This window comes from Mesoplodon mirus (genome assembly GCF_964341445.2).
Source record: "Mesoplodon mirus genome assembly, chromosome: 12".
Classification (NCBI taxonomy): Eukaryota; Metazoa; Chordata; class Mammalia; order Artiodactyla; family Ziphiidae; genus Mesoplodon; species Mesoplodon mirus.
The window spans coordinates 38,146,016-38,160,590 of record NC_138988.1 but is presented as its reverse complement, the minus strand read 5'-3'; positions in this window follow the sequence as shown (position 1 = coordinate 38,160,590).

The window sequence follows — 14,575 nt, the reverse complement described above, 5'->3', positions numbered from 1 at the left end:
AATCCCACAAGCTGGCTTTCTCATCTGTGATTCTGTTTGTGTTCTCCAAATAAGTTCATTTGTATCGTGTTTTTTTCCTTAATCCACACCTGTGATATCCTATGATACTCGTCGATCTCTGTGTGTCTGTCACTGTTTTGTGAATCAGTTCATTTGTATGTAGTTTTAGATTCCACATATAAGTCATATCCCAAGATATTTGTCAACCTCCTTCCGACTTTACTTAGATCGTCCTGAGGTCCTTCCATGTTGCTGCAAATGGCAGTATTTCCTTCTTTTGTATGGCTGAGTAGTATTCCATCGTAGATATGTACCACATCTTCTTTATCCAGTCATCTGTCGGTGGACATTTTGCTTGCTTTGGTGTCTTGGTTGTCGTATATAGTGCTGTCATGCACGTTGGGGTGCGTGTAGGTTTTCGAACTATGGTTTTTCTCTGGGTGTTTGCCCAGAGGTGGGATTGGGGGATCAGATGGTAGCTCTGTTTTGTGTTATTGAAGGAACCTCCCAACTGTACTCGCCAGCGGCTGTACCAGTTACATTCCCCCCAGCAGAGGAGGAGGGTTTGCTTTCTCCATGCCCTCTCCGGAATTTATTGTTTGGAGACACTTTCATGATGACCATTCTGACTGGTGTCAGATGATACCTCGTTGCTGTTTTGATTTGCAGTTCTCAAGTAATTGGTGATCTTCAGCATCTTTTCCCGTTTTGTTTTGTTTCTTCTTTCCCAACAGTGTGAGTGAAATGTACCTCTTGAGAGTGTCTTCTGACAAATCCGGCCTGTTTTGAAATCTTTTCAGTTACCTATCCTAAGACATTTCTTGAGCGCAGGTGTTACTGTTTTAAAGCCCTGCTGGCCCTGTGAATCCTAGTGCCCAGTGGCGCCGGTTTCCAAGTTGTTGTTACAGGAATCGTCCACAAGGTGGCAGGCTTCTTCGTGCCCATCTCCGGTGCCTCTGGCAATTGCCAGAGCCTTAGCGAAAGAAAAGTGGTGTTCCTGGGTTGTGACTTGGAGGGGCACGTGCCAGAACCAACACCCAAGGTCTTGTGTCTCCTTCCTTTCGGCCTGTTCCCCTTCACCCCCAGACAAGCCGCAACCCTTCCCAAAGTGCTACACTGAGGGAGGATGCCGAGGGTACTCTAGTGGTACGACACGAAGCTAGGCTGGAGGTGGGAACCCCAGCACCAGGAGATGTGGAGACCACGTGACGTTTCAAAGCACTTGCAGCCCAGAGGATCCACCCTCCTTTCGGTGCGCTAGGCTTGGTTGAGCTATAGGAGGGCCTGCCTGGATCTGGAGATTGTGGTCCCCTTTCGAGTGGACCAGACACTGCAGGTCCCAGGGGGGCTCACTTGCTGGCAAATCCTCCCCAGTCCCCTCAGCCCCACGACAGCCAGCGTTGAAACCCAGCCTGCTGAGCCTCCAGGGATGTGACACCAGCCCAGGTCCTCGAGCCTGGGGAAAATCGAGTACACGTCTTTTATTTTCTCTCTCTCTTTTTCTTTAACTGCATTTTCCTTTCATTTCCAAGCAACTTGATGGACCATGTTGTGCCCCTCGCAGATGTACAGCATTGTGATCTAGTCGTACATATGCATATGTCTATTCTTTTTAGGATCCTTTTCTTATATAGGTTGTGACAAAGTGTTGAACAGAGTCCCCTGTGTTGTAGAGTGGAGTATGTACTGTATATATGTTCATGTATATATGTTAATGCCAACCTCCTAATGTATCCCTGTCCCCCATCTTTCCCCTTTGGTAAGCATAAGTTTGTTTTCTAAGTCTCCGAGTCTGTCGCTGTTTTGTGAATCAGTTGATTTGTATCAATTTTTAGAGTCCACATGTAAGTCATATCGCATGATATTGATCGACGTCCATCTGATTTACTTCACTTAGGGTCATCTGGAGATCCTTCTGTGTTGCTGCAAATGGCAGTATTTCCGTCTTTTGTATGGCTGAGTAGTATTCCATCGTGGATATATACCACATCTTCTGTATCCAGTCATGTGTCGGGGGCCTTTTTGCTTGCTTCGGTGTCTCGGTTGTTGTATATCGTGGTGTCAGGCACGTCGGGGTGCGTGTAGGTTTTTGAGCTATGGTCTTCTCTGGGTGTTTGCCCAGAAGTGGGATGAGGGATCAGCTGGTAGCTTTCTTTTTGCTTCTTGCAGGAACCTCCGAACTGTTCTCCCCAGTTGTTGTACCAATTTATATTCCCTCCAGTAGTGGAGGAGGGTTGCCTTTTCTCCACGCCCTGTCCAGCATTTAGTGTTTTGAGAACCTGATGGGAGTCCCATTGTTGAAAGCCCCGGGGGTACTGATTTTGAGGTTTCTGATTTGACAGGGTAATGTGTGGGGCTGGGGGCTGAAGGAGATGGCGAAGGGGACGCAGTGGGGGACTGAAAATGGGGCTCGGTGTGCTGACGGCTACTTGGTGGTTGAAAGAGGGGATCCGTGAGAAGGTCTGGCTTCACACGTTTTGGGGGAAACCTGGAAATAGAGACTAAACACACACGACAAGACTCCCTCAGACCTTAATCTTGATAAAGTTTAATAAAGGCCTGTACATATGGGACTTTCCCCATTTTGGGGACTGTTTACAAAACAGGTCCAGTAATAAAATGGTGTTAAAGATAAGGGATTCATTCTCTGACCACTTCTGATGGTCATCCAGAGCATTTTGGGCCCGAGTATGCTGCAAGAAAAAACATCAGCTTATTTCTTTTTTTTCCCCTTAATTAAAAAAAATTTTATACTGAAGTATAGTTGATTTATAATGTTGTGTTAGTTTCAGTTGTACAGCTAAGTGATTCAATTATATATATTTGAGTATCCATTCTTTTTCAGATTCTTTTGCCATATAACTGATTAATGACAGAATATTGAGTAGAGCTCCTTGTGCTATATATTAGTAGGTCACTGTAGATTATTCCTTTCAAAACGGAAGGCACTTTCTTATTTTTTTAAAATCACCTCTCAACATTTCAACTCTGGGTAGAAATGAAATGCATAGATTATCTATTTTATAAGGAGGAGTGTGTATACTTAAATCCCAAAGTCCTAATTTATCCCTCACCTGCATGTTTCTTGCTGACGCATCCCCTGCAAGCACAAGTTGGCTTTCTTTTTTTTAAAAAATAATTATTTATTTATTTATTTTCTGGCTGCATTGGGTCTTAGTTGAGGCTCGGGGGCTTAGTGGCTCCTCGGATGTGGGATCTTAGCTCCCCGTCCAGGGATCAAAACGACGTCCCCTGCATTGGAAGGCAGATTCTTAACTACTGGATCACCAGGGAAATCCCACAAGCTGGCTTTCTCATCTGTGATTCTGTTTGTGTTCTCCAAATAAGTTCATTTGTATCGTGTTTTTTTCCTTAATCCACACCTGTGATATCCTATGATACTCGTCGATCTCTGTGTGTCTGTCACTGTTTTGTGAATCAGTTCATTTGTATGTAGTTTTAGATTCCACATATAAGTCATATCCCAAGATATTTGTCAACCTCCTTCCGACTTTACTTAGATCGTCCTGAGGTCCTTCCATGTTGCTGCAAATGGCAGTATTTCCTTCTTTTGTATGGCTGAGTAGTATTCCATCGTAGATATGTACCACATCTTCTTTATCCAGTCATCTGTCGGTGGACATTTTGCTTGCTTTGGTGTCTTGGTTGTCGTATATAGTGCTGTCATGCACGTTGGGGTGCGTGTAGGTTTTCGAACTATGGTTTTTCTCTGGGTGTTTGCCCAGAGGTGGGATTGGGGGATCAGATGGTAGCTCTGTTTTGTGTTATTGAAGGAACCTCCCAACTGTACTCGCCAGCGGCTGTACCAGTTACATTCCCCCCAGCAGAGGAGGAGGGTTTGCTTTCTCCATGCCCTCTCCGGAATTTATTGTTTGGAGACACTTTCATGATGACCATTCTGACTGGTGTCAGATGATACCTCGTTGCTGTTTTGATTTGCAGTTCTCAAGTAATTGGTGATCTTCAGCATCTTTTCCCGTTTTGTTTTGTTTCTTCTTTCCCAACAGTGTGAGTGAAATGTACCTCTTGAGAGTGTCTTCTGACAAATCCGGCCTGTTTTGAAATCTTTTCAGTTACCTATCCTAAGACATTTCTTGAGCGCAGGTGTTACTGTTTTAAAGCCCTGCTGGCCCTGTGAATCCTAGTGCCCAGTGGCGCCGGTTTCCAAGTTGTTGTTACAGGAATCGTCCACAAGGTGGCAGGCTTCTTCGTGCCCATCTCCGGTGCCTCTGGCAATTGCCAGAGCCTTAGCGAAAGAAAAGTGGTGTTCCTGGGTTGTGACTTGGAGGGGCACGTGCCAGAACCAACACCCAAGGTCTTGTGTCTCCTTCCTTTCGGCCTGTTCCCCTTCACCCCCAGACAAGCCGCAACCCTTCCCAAAGTGCTACACTGAGGGAGGATGCCGAGGGTACTCTAGTGGTACGACACGAAGCTAGGCTGGAGGTGGGAACCCCAGCACCAGGAGATGTGGAGACCACGTGACGTTTCAAAGCACTTGCAGCCCAGAGGATCCACCCTCCTTTCGGTGCGCTAGGCTTGGTTGAGCTATAGGAGGGCCTGCCTGGATCTGGAGATTGTGGTCCCCTTTCGAGTGGACCAGACACTGCAGGTCCCAGGGGGGCTCACTTGCTGGCAAATCCTCCCCAGTCCCCTCAGCCCCACGACAGCCAGCGTTGAAACCCAGCCTGCTGAGCCTCCAGGGATGTGACACCAGCCCAGGTCCTCGAGCCTGGGGAAAATCGAGTACACGTCTTTTATTTTCTCTCTCTCTTTTTCTTTAACTGCATTTTCCTTTCATTTCCAAGCAACTTGATGGACCATGTTGTGCCCCTCGCAGATGTACAGCATTGTGATCTAGTCGTACATATGCATATGTCTATTCTTTTTAGGATCCTTTTCTTATATAGGTTGTGACAAAGTGTTGAACAGAGTCCCCTGTGTTGTAGAGTGGAGTATGTACTGTATATATGTTCATGTATATATGTTAATGCCAACCTCCTAATGTATCCCTGTCCCCCATCTTTCCCCTTTGGTAAGCATAAGTTTGTTTTCTAAGTCTCCGAGTCTGTCGCTGTTTTGTGAATCAGTTGATTTGTATCAATTTTTAGAGTCCACATGTAAGTCATATCGCATGATATTGATCGACGTCCATCTGATTTACTTCACTTAGGGTCATCTGGAGATCCTTCTGTGTTGCTGCAAATGGCAGTATTTCCGTCTTTTGTATGGCTGAGTAGTATTCCATCGTGGATATATACCACATCTTCTGTATCCAGTCATGTGTCGGGGGCCTTTTTGCTTGCTTCGGTGTCTCGGTTGTTGTATATCGTGGTGTCAGGCACGTCGGGGTGCGTGTAGGTTTTTGAGCTATGGTCTTCTCTGGGTGTTTGCCCAGAAGTGGGATGAGGGATCAGCTGGTAGCTTTCTTTTTGCTTCTTGCAGGAACCTCCGAACTGTTCTCCCCAGTTGTTGTACCAATTTATATTCCCTCCAGTAGTGGAGGAGGGTTGCCTTTTCTCCACGCCCTGTCCAGCATTTAGTGTTTTGAGAACCTGATGGGAGTCCCATTGTTGAAAGCCCCGGGGGTACTGATTTTGAGGTTTCTGATTTGACAGGGTAATGTGTGGGGCTGGGGGCTGAAGGAGATGGCGAAGGGGACGCAGTGGGGGACTGAAAATGGGGCTCGGTGTGCTGACGGCTACTTGGTGGTTGAAAGAGGGGATCCGTGAGAAGGTCTGGCTTCACACGTTTTGGGGGAAACCTGGAAATAGAGACTAAACACACACGACAAGACTCCCTCAGACCTTAATCTTGATAAAGTTTAATAAAGGCCTGTACATATGGGACTTTCCCCATTTTGGGGACTGTTTACAAAACAGGTCCAGTAATAAAATGGTGTTAAAGATAAGGGATTCATTCTCTGACCACTTCTGATGGTCATCCAGAGCATTTTGGGCCCGAGTATGCTGCAAGAAAAAACATCAGCTTATTTCTTTTTTTTCCCCTTAATTAAAAAAAATTTTATACTGGAGTATAGTTGATTTATAATGTTGTGTTAGTTTCAGTTGTACAGCTAAGTGATTCAATTATATATATTTGAGTATCCATTCTTTTTCAGATTCTTTTGCCATATAACTGATTAATGACAGAATATTGAGTAGAGCTCCTTGTGCTATATATTAGTAGGTCACTGTAGATTATTCCTTTCAAAACGGAAGGCACTTTCTTATTTTTTTAAAATCACCTCTCAACATTTCAACTCTGGGTAGAAATGAAATGCATAGATTATCTATTTTATAAGGAGGAGTGTGTATACTTAAATCCCAAAGTCCTAATTTATCCCTCACCTGCATGTTTCTTGCTGACGCATCCCCTGCAAGCACAAGTTGGCTTTCTTTTTTTTTTAAATAATTATTTATTTATTTATTTTCTGGCTGCATTGGGTCTTAGTTGCGGCTCGGGGGCTTAGTGGCTCCTCGGATGTGGGATCTTAGCTCCCCGTCCAGGGATCAAAACGACGTCCCCTGCATTGGAAGGCAGATTCTTAACTACTGGATCACCAGGGAAATCCCACAAGCTGGCTTTCTCATCTGTGATTCTGTTTGTGTTCTCCAAATAAGTTCATTTGTATCGTGTGTTTTTCCTTAATCCACACCTGTGATATCCTATGATACTCATCGATCTCTGTGTGTCTGTCACTGTTTTGTGAATCAGTTCATTTGTATGTAGTTTTAGATTCCACATGTAAGTCATATCCCAAGATATTTGTCAGCCTCCTTCCGACTTTACTTAGATCGTCTTGAGGTCCTTCCATGTTGCTGCAAATGGCAGTATTTCCTTCTTTTGTATGGCTGAGTAGTATTCCATCGTAGATATGTACCACATCTTCTTTATCCAGTCATCTGTCGGTGGACATTTTGCTTGCTTTGGTGTCTTGGTTGTCGTATATAGTGCTGTCATGCACGTTGGGGTGCGTGTAGGTTTTCGAACTATGGTTTTTCTCTGGGTGTTTGCCCAGAGGTGGGATTGGGGGATCAGATGGTAGCTCTGTTTTGTGTTATTGAAGGAACCTCCCAACTGTACTCGCCAGCGGCTGTACCAGTTACATTCCCCCCAGCAGAGGAGGAGGGTTTGCTTTCTCCATGCCCTCTCCGGAATTTATTGTTTGGAGACACTTTCATGATGACCATTCTGACTGGTGTCAGATGATACCTCGTTGCTGTTTTGATTTGCAGTTCTCAAGTAATTGGTGATCTTCAGCATCTTTTCCCGTTTTGTTTTGTTTCTTCTTTCCCAACAGTGTGAGTGAAATGTACCTCTTGAGAGTGTCTTCTGACAAATCCGGCCTGTTTTGAAATCTTTTCAGTTACCTATCCTAAGACATTTCTTGAGCGCAGGTGTTACTGTTTTAAAGCCCTGCTGGCCCTGTGAATCCTAGTGCCCAGTGGCGCCGGTTTCCAAGTTGTTGTTACAGGAATCGTCCACAAGGTGGCAGGCTTCTTCGTGCCCATCTCCGGTGCCTCTGGCAATTGCCAGAGCCTTAGCGAAAGAAAAGTGGTGTTCCTGGGTTGTGACTTGGAGGGGCACGTGCCAGAACCAACACCCAAGGTCTTGTGTCTCCTTCCTTTCGGCCTGTTCCCCTTCACCCCCAGACAAGCCGCAACCCTTCCCAAAGTGCTACACTGAGGGAGGATGCCGAGGGTACTCTAGTGGTACGACACGAAGCTAGGCTGGAGGTGGGAACCCCAGCACCAGGAGATGTGGAGACCACGTGACGTTTCAAAGCACTTGCAGCCCAGAGGATCCACCCTCCTTTCGGTGCGCTAGGCTTGGTTGAGCTATAGGAGGGCCTGCCTGGATCTGGAGATTGTGGTCCCCTTTCGAGTGGACCAGACACTGCAGGTCCCAGGGGGGCTCACTTGCTGGCAAATCCTCCCCAGTCCCCTCAGCCCCACGACAGCCAGCGTTGAAACCCAGCCTGCTGAGCCTCCAGGGATGTGACACCAGCCCAGGTCCTCGAGCCTGGGGAAAATCGAGTACACGTCTTTTATTTTCTCTCTCTCTTTTTCTTTAACTGCATTTTCCTTTCATTTCCAAGCAACTTGATGGACCATGTTGTGCCCCTCGCAGATGTACAGCATTGTGATCTAGTCGTACATATGCATATGTCTATTCTTTTTAGGATCCTTTTCTTATATAGGTTGTGACAAAGTGTTGAACAGAGTCCCCTGTGTTGTAGAGTGGAGTATGTACTGTATATATGTTCATGTATATATGTTAATGCCAACCTCCTAATGTATCCCTGTCCCCCATCTTTCCCCTTTGGTAAGCATAAGTTTGTTTTCTAAGTCTCCGAGTCTGTCGCTGTTTTGTGAATCAGTTGATTTGTATCAATTTTTAGAGTCCACATGTAAGTCATATCGCATGATATTGATCGACGTCCATCTGATTTACTTCACTTAGGGTCATCTGGAGATCCTTCTGTGTTGCTGCAAATGGCAGTATTTCTGTCTTTTGTATGGCTGAGTAGTATTCCATCGTGGATATATACCACATCTTCTGTATCCAGTCATGTGTCGGGGGCCTTTTTGCTTGCTTCGGTGTCTCGGTTGTTGTATATCGTGGTGTCAGGCACGTCGGGGTGCGTGTAGGTTTTTGAGCTATGGTCTTCTCTGGGTGTTTGCCCAGAAGTGGGATGAGGGATCAGCTGGTAGCTTTCTTTTTGCTTCTTGCAGGAACCTCCGAACTGTTCTCCCCAGTTGTTGTACCAATTTATATTCCCTCCAGTAGTGGAGGAGGGTTGCCTTTTCTCCACGCCCTGTCCAGCATTTAGTGTTTTGAGAACCTGATGGGAGTCCCATTGTTGAAAGCCCCGGGGGTACTGATTTTGAGGTTTCTGATTTGACAGGGTAATGTGTGGGGCTGGGGGCTGAAGGAGATGGCGAAGGGGACGCAGTGGGGGACTGAAAATGGGGCTCGGTGTGCTGACGGCTACTTGGTGGTTGAAAGAGGGGATCCGTGAGAAGGTCTGGCTTCACACGTTTTGGGGGAAACCTGGAAATAGAGACTAAACACACACGACAAGACTCCCTCAGACCTTAATCTTGATAAAGTTTAATAAAGGCCTGTACATATGGGACTTTCCCCATTTTGGGGACTGTTTACAAAACAGGTCCAGTAATAAAATGGTGTTAAAGATAAGGGATTCATTCTCTGACCACTTCTGATGGTCATCCAGAGCATTTTGGGCCCGAGTATGCTGCAAGAAAAAACATCAGCTTATTTCTTTTTTTTCCCCTTAATTAAAAAAAATTTTATACTGAAGTATAGTTGATTTATAATGTTGTGTTAGTTTCAGTTGTACAGCTAAGTGATTCAATTATATATATTTGAGTATCCATTCTTTTTCAGATTCTTTTGCCATATAACTGATTAATGACAGAATATTGAGTAGAGCTCCTTGTGCTATATATTAGTAGGTCACTGTAGATTATTCCTTTCAAAACGGAAGGCACTTTCTTATTTTTTTAAAATCACCTCTCAACATTTCAACTCTGGGTAGAAATGAAATGCATAGATTATCTATTTTATAAGGAGGAGTGTGTATACTTAAATCCCAAAGTCCTAATTTATCCCTCACCTGCATGTTTCTTGCTGACGCATCCCCTGCAAGCACAAGTTGGCTTTCTTTTTTTTTTAAATAATTATTTATTTATTTATTTTCTGGCTGCATTGGGTCTTAGTTGCGGCTCGGGGGCTTAGTGGCTCCTCGGATGTGGGATCTTAGCTCCCCGTCCAGGGATCAAAACGACGTCCCCTGCATTGGAAGGCAGATTCTTAACTACTGGATCACCAGGGAAATCCCACAAGCTGGCTTTCTCATCTGTGATTCTGTTTGTGTTCTCCAAATAAGTTCATTTGTATCGTGTGTTTTTCCTTAATCCACACCTGTGATATCCTATGATACTCATCGATCTCTGTGTGTCTGTCACTGTTTTGTGAATCAGTTCATTTGTATGTAGTTTTAGATTCCACATGTAAGTCATATCCCAAGATATTTGTCAGCCTCCTTCCGACTTTACTTAGATCGTCTTGAGGTCCTTCCATGTTGCTGCAAATGGCAGTATTTCCTTCTTTTTTATGGCTGAGTAGTATTCCATCGTAGATATGTACCACATCTTCTTTATCCAGTCATCTGTCGGTGGACATTTTGCTTGCTTTGGTGTCTTGGTTGTCGTATATAGTGCTGTCATGCACGTTGGGGTGCGTGTAGGTTTTCGAACTATGGTTTTTCTCTGGGTGTTTGCCCAGAGGTGGGATTGGGGGATCAGATGGTAGCTCTGTTTTGTGTTATTGAAGGAACCTCCCAACTGTACTCGCCAGCGGCTGTACCAGTTACATTCCCCCCAGCAGAGGAGGAGGGTTTGCTTTCTCCATGCCCTCTCCGGAATTTATTGTTTGGAGACACTTTCATGATGACCATTCTGACTGGTGTCAGATGATACCTCGTTGCTGTTTTGATTTGCAGTTCTCAAGTAATTGGTGATCTTCAGCATCTTTTCCCGTTTTGTTTTGTTTCTTCTTTCCCAACAGTGTGAGTGAAATGTACCTCTTGAGAGTGTCTTCTGACAAATCCGGCCTGTTTTGAAATCTTTTCAGTTACCTATCCTAAGACATTTCTTGAGCGCAGGTGTTACTGTTTTAAAGCCCTGCTGGCCCTGTGAATCCTAGTGCCCAGTGGCGCCGGTTTCCAAGTTGTTGTTACAGGAATCGTCCACAAGGTGGCAGGCTTCTTCGTGCCCATCTCCGGTGCCTCTGGCAATTGCCAGAGCCTTAGCGAAAGAAAAGTGGTGTTCCTGGGTTGTGACTTGGAGGGGCACGTGCCAGAACCAACACCCAAGGTCTTGTGTCTCCTTCCTTTCGGCCTGTTCCCCTTCACCCCCAGACAAGCCGCAACCCTTCCCAAAGTGCTACACTGAGGGAGGATGCCGAGGGTACTCTAGTGGTACGACACGAAGCTAGGCTGGAGGTGGGAACCCCAGCACCAGGAGATGTGGAGACCACGTGACGTTTCAAAGCACTTGCAGCCCAGAGGATCCACCCTCCTTTCGGTGCGCTAGGCTTGGTTGAGCTATAGGAGGGCCTGCCTGGATCTGGAGATTGTGGTCCCCTTTCGAGTGGACCAGACACTGCAGGTCCCAGGGGGGCTCACTTGCTGGCAAATCCTCCCCAGTCCCCTCAGCCCCACGACAGCCAGCGTTGAAACCCAGCCTGCTGAGCCTCCAGGGATGTGACACCAGCCCAGGTCCTCGAGCCTGGGGAAAATCGAGTACACGTCTTTTATTTTCTCTCTCTCTTTTTCTTTAACTGCATTTTCCTTTCATTTCCAAGCAACTTGATGGACCATGTTGTGCCCCTCGCAGATGTACAGCATTGTGATCTAGTCGTACATATGCATATGTCTATTCTTTTTAGGATCCTTTTCTTATATAGGTTGTGACAAAGTGTTGAACAGAGTCCCCTGTGTTGTAGAGTGGAGTATGTACTGTATATATGTTCATGTATATATGTTAATGCCAACCTCCTAATGTATCCCTGTCCCCCATCTTTCCCCTTTGGTAAGCATAAGTTTGTTTTCTAAGTCTCCGAGTCTGTCGCTGTTTTGTGAATCAGTTGATTTGTATCAATTTTTAGAGTCCACATGTAAGTCGTATCGCATGATATTTATCGATGTCCATCTGAGTTACTTCACTTAGTTAGATTATCTGGAGATCCTTCTGTGTTGCTGCAAATGGCAGTCTTTCCGTCTTTTGATGGGTGAGTCGTATTCCATCGTAGATATGTACCACATGTTCTGTATCCTGTCATCTGCCTTGGGCCCTTTTGCTTGCTTCTTTGTCTCGGTTGTTGTTTATGGTGCTGTCATGCACGTTTGGGTGCGTGTACGTTTTCGAACTCTGGTCTTCTCTGGGTGTTTTCCCAGAAGTGGGATGTGCGATCAGATGGTTGCTTTCTTTTTTCTTCTTGCAGAAACCTCCGATCTGTTCTCCCTAGTTGTTGTACCCATTTATATTCCTTTCAGTAGTGGCGGAGGGTTGCCTTTTCTACACTCCGTGTCCAGCATTTACTGTTTTGAGATTTTTTGCTGATGGCCATTCTTACTGGTTGAGGTCTTACCTCGTTGTAATTTTGATTTCTATTTCTCTAATAATTGGTGATGTTGAGCATTTTTTCATGTGTTTTTTGCCATCTGTATATTTTCTTTTTAGAATTGTCTAGTTAACTCTTCAGCTTATTTTTCGTTTTATTGTTGTTTTCATCTAGAGCTTATTGTGCTGTTTCTATATTTTGGAGGTGAATCCCTTTTGGGTTGCTTCATTTGGACATGTTGATACTTTCCAGCATTTTGATTGTTTTCTTTTTTTGTTTATGGTTTCTCCTGTGCTGAACCATTGAATTTAAATTATGTCCCATTTGGTTTTATTTTACTTTCATTTCTTAAGACATGGATCCAAAAAATAGTTTTGCTATTTATGTCAAACAGTGTTGTGCTTCTGTTTTCCTCTAAGTGTTTTAGAGTATTTGACCTTACATTTAGGTCTTTAATTCATTTTGATTTCATTTTTTTGTATGGTGTTAGAGAATGTTGTAATTGCATTCTTTTACCTGTAGCTTTCTAGCGCCGTCATTGCAGAGACTGTCTTTTTCCATTTTATATTCTTGCCTCCTTGTCGGAGTTTCAGTAACCGTATTTGGGTGGGTTTATTTCTGGGGTTTCTATAGTGTTCCATTGATCTATATTTTTGTTTTTGTGCCGTACAATCCTGTTTTTATTACTGTAGCTTTGTAGCATAATCTGAATGTAGGGAGTCTCATTCCTCCAGCTCCCGTTTTTCTTTCTCAGGATCGCTTTGGCTATTTTGTGTCTTTTGTTTTGGACGCAGCCTCAAGCCTTTGCAATTTTCTCTTGCTATCAGGAGCAGAGTGGGTGATAAAATGCATGGTAAATAGTGATTTCCCTTCTGCAAACTCAGGGTCTGCATTTGTTTACTTCCTGAATGACTCTGTCTTCCAGCTCAGGAAGCGTGCTGGGTTTTTATCTTGGTTTTGTGTAACTTCTTGGACTGTAAACCTCATTTACAGGTTTCACCGTATACCTTTTCATTCCTTCTGACACACAAGTAACATGTTTCATCTTAGCCTGGCCTTCATGATCCTCATAGTCCCAGTGTGGCTCATGATTTTGGATTGTGTTACCACTCACTTGATAAATTTGGTTGCGTGGATTGGTGGTCAGAAGGCCATGTGTGTGTTTTTTGTCCTTTTTCAGTATACGCTCCATGTCATTCAGGGTACAGCAGTGGGCCTGATATCCTACCAGGTCAGGGAGAATGTTAATCCCAGCGTGATAAATCTGTCCCTAAGCTTTTCAGAGTTCTCTGAGAACCTGCCAAATCGCTCCTTACAGGTTTCTAGGTCCCGCAGTGAGAAGGGGACATGCTGCACTTGAGTAATTCTCCATTCTCATCAGTTACTTCCCAGAGGTGGTAAAAGCCTGGTTGGGCAAAAGTGCGGGCTACCTTTGAGCCTGACTGGAGCCTGACTGGGGAAAGCACCGGGGTTCTGATTTTGTGGTTTCTGATTTGATTGGGTAAGGTTGGGGTGCGGGGCTGAAGACGGTGAAGGGGAAGAAATGGGAGACCGAGAAGGTGGCTCGGTGTGCTGATGGCTAGTGGTGGTTGAAAGAGAGGTCTGGCTCCCAACCTTCTGGGAGAGACACAGAAATAGATGCTAAACACACACGACAGAAATCCCTGAGACCAGAGTCTTGACAGAGTTTTATAATTGCCTGTGCTTATGGGACTTCTTCCATTTTGGGGACTGTTTACAAAACAGGTCCAGTTGTAAAATGGTGTTAAAAGTTAAGAGATTCATTCTGTGGCCACTTCGCCTGGTCGCCCAAGGCATATTGGGGTCAGGGTGTGTTGAAAGAGAAAATCAGCTTATTCCTTTTTTTTTTTTTTTTTTTTTGCAGTATGCGGGCCTCTCACTGTTGTGGCCTCTCCCATTGCGGAGCACAGGCTCCGGACGCGCAGGCTCAGCGGCCATGGCTCACGGGCCCAGCCGCTCCGCGGCATGTGGGATCTTCCCAGACCGGGGCACGAACCCACATCCCCTGCATCTGCAGGCGGACTCTCAACCACTGCGCCACCAGGGAAGCCCAGCTTATTCCTTTTTAAACCGCCTAATTTAAATAGTCCCCAGTTGTTAAGAATGCAACCCCGAGGATAGTCTTTGAGGATTCCCGGGTGTTTTTCATGTTTACATATAAATTTGGGGCTAACAACTGGAGATCCCGGGGGCCAGATGGAGCTGAGGCCTTGCGTAACAACCAAGGGGTTCACAGAATTTCCTCCCCAGAGTTTGTAACACAAAGAAGGAGTCCCCAGGATGAAAGGAACAGGAGTGTAGGTGTAAGAATCAAGGGAGAGGTAAAGGGAGGAGGGATAGAAAAGACTGAAAGACAGAGATTGCCGTTTCAACCCGTCCCCAG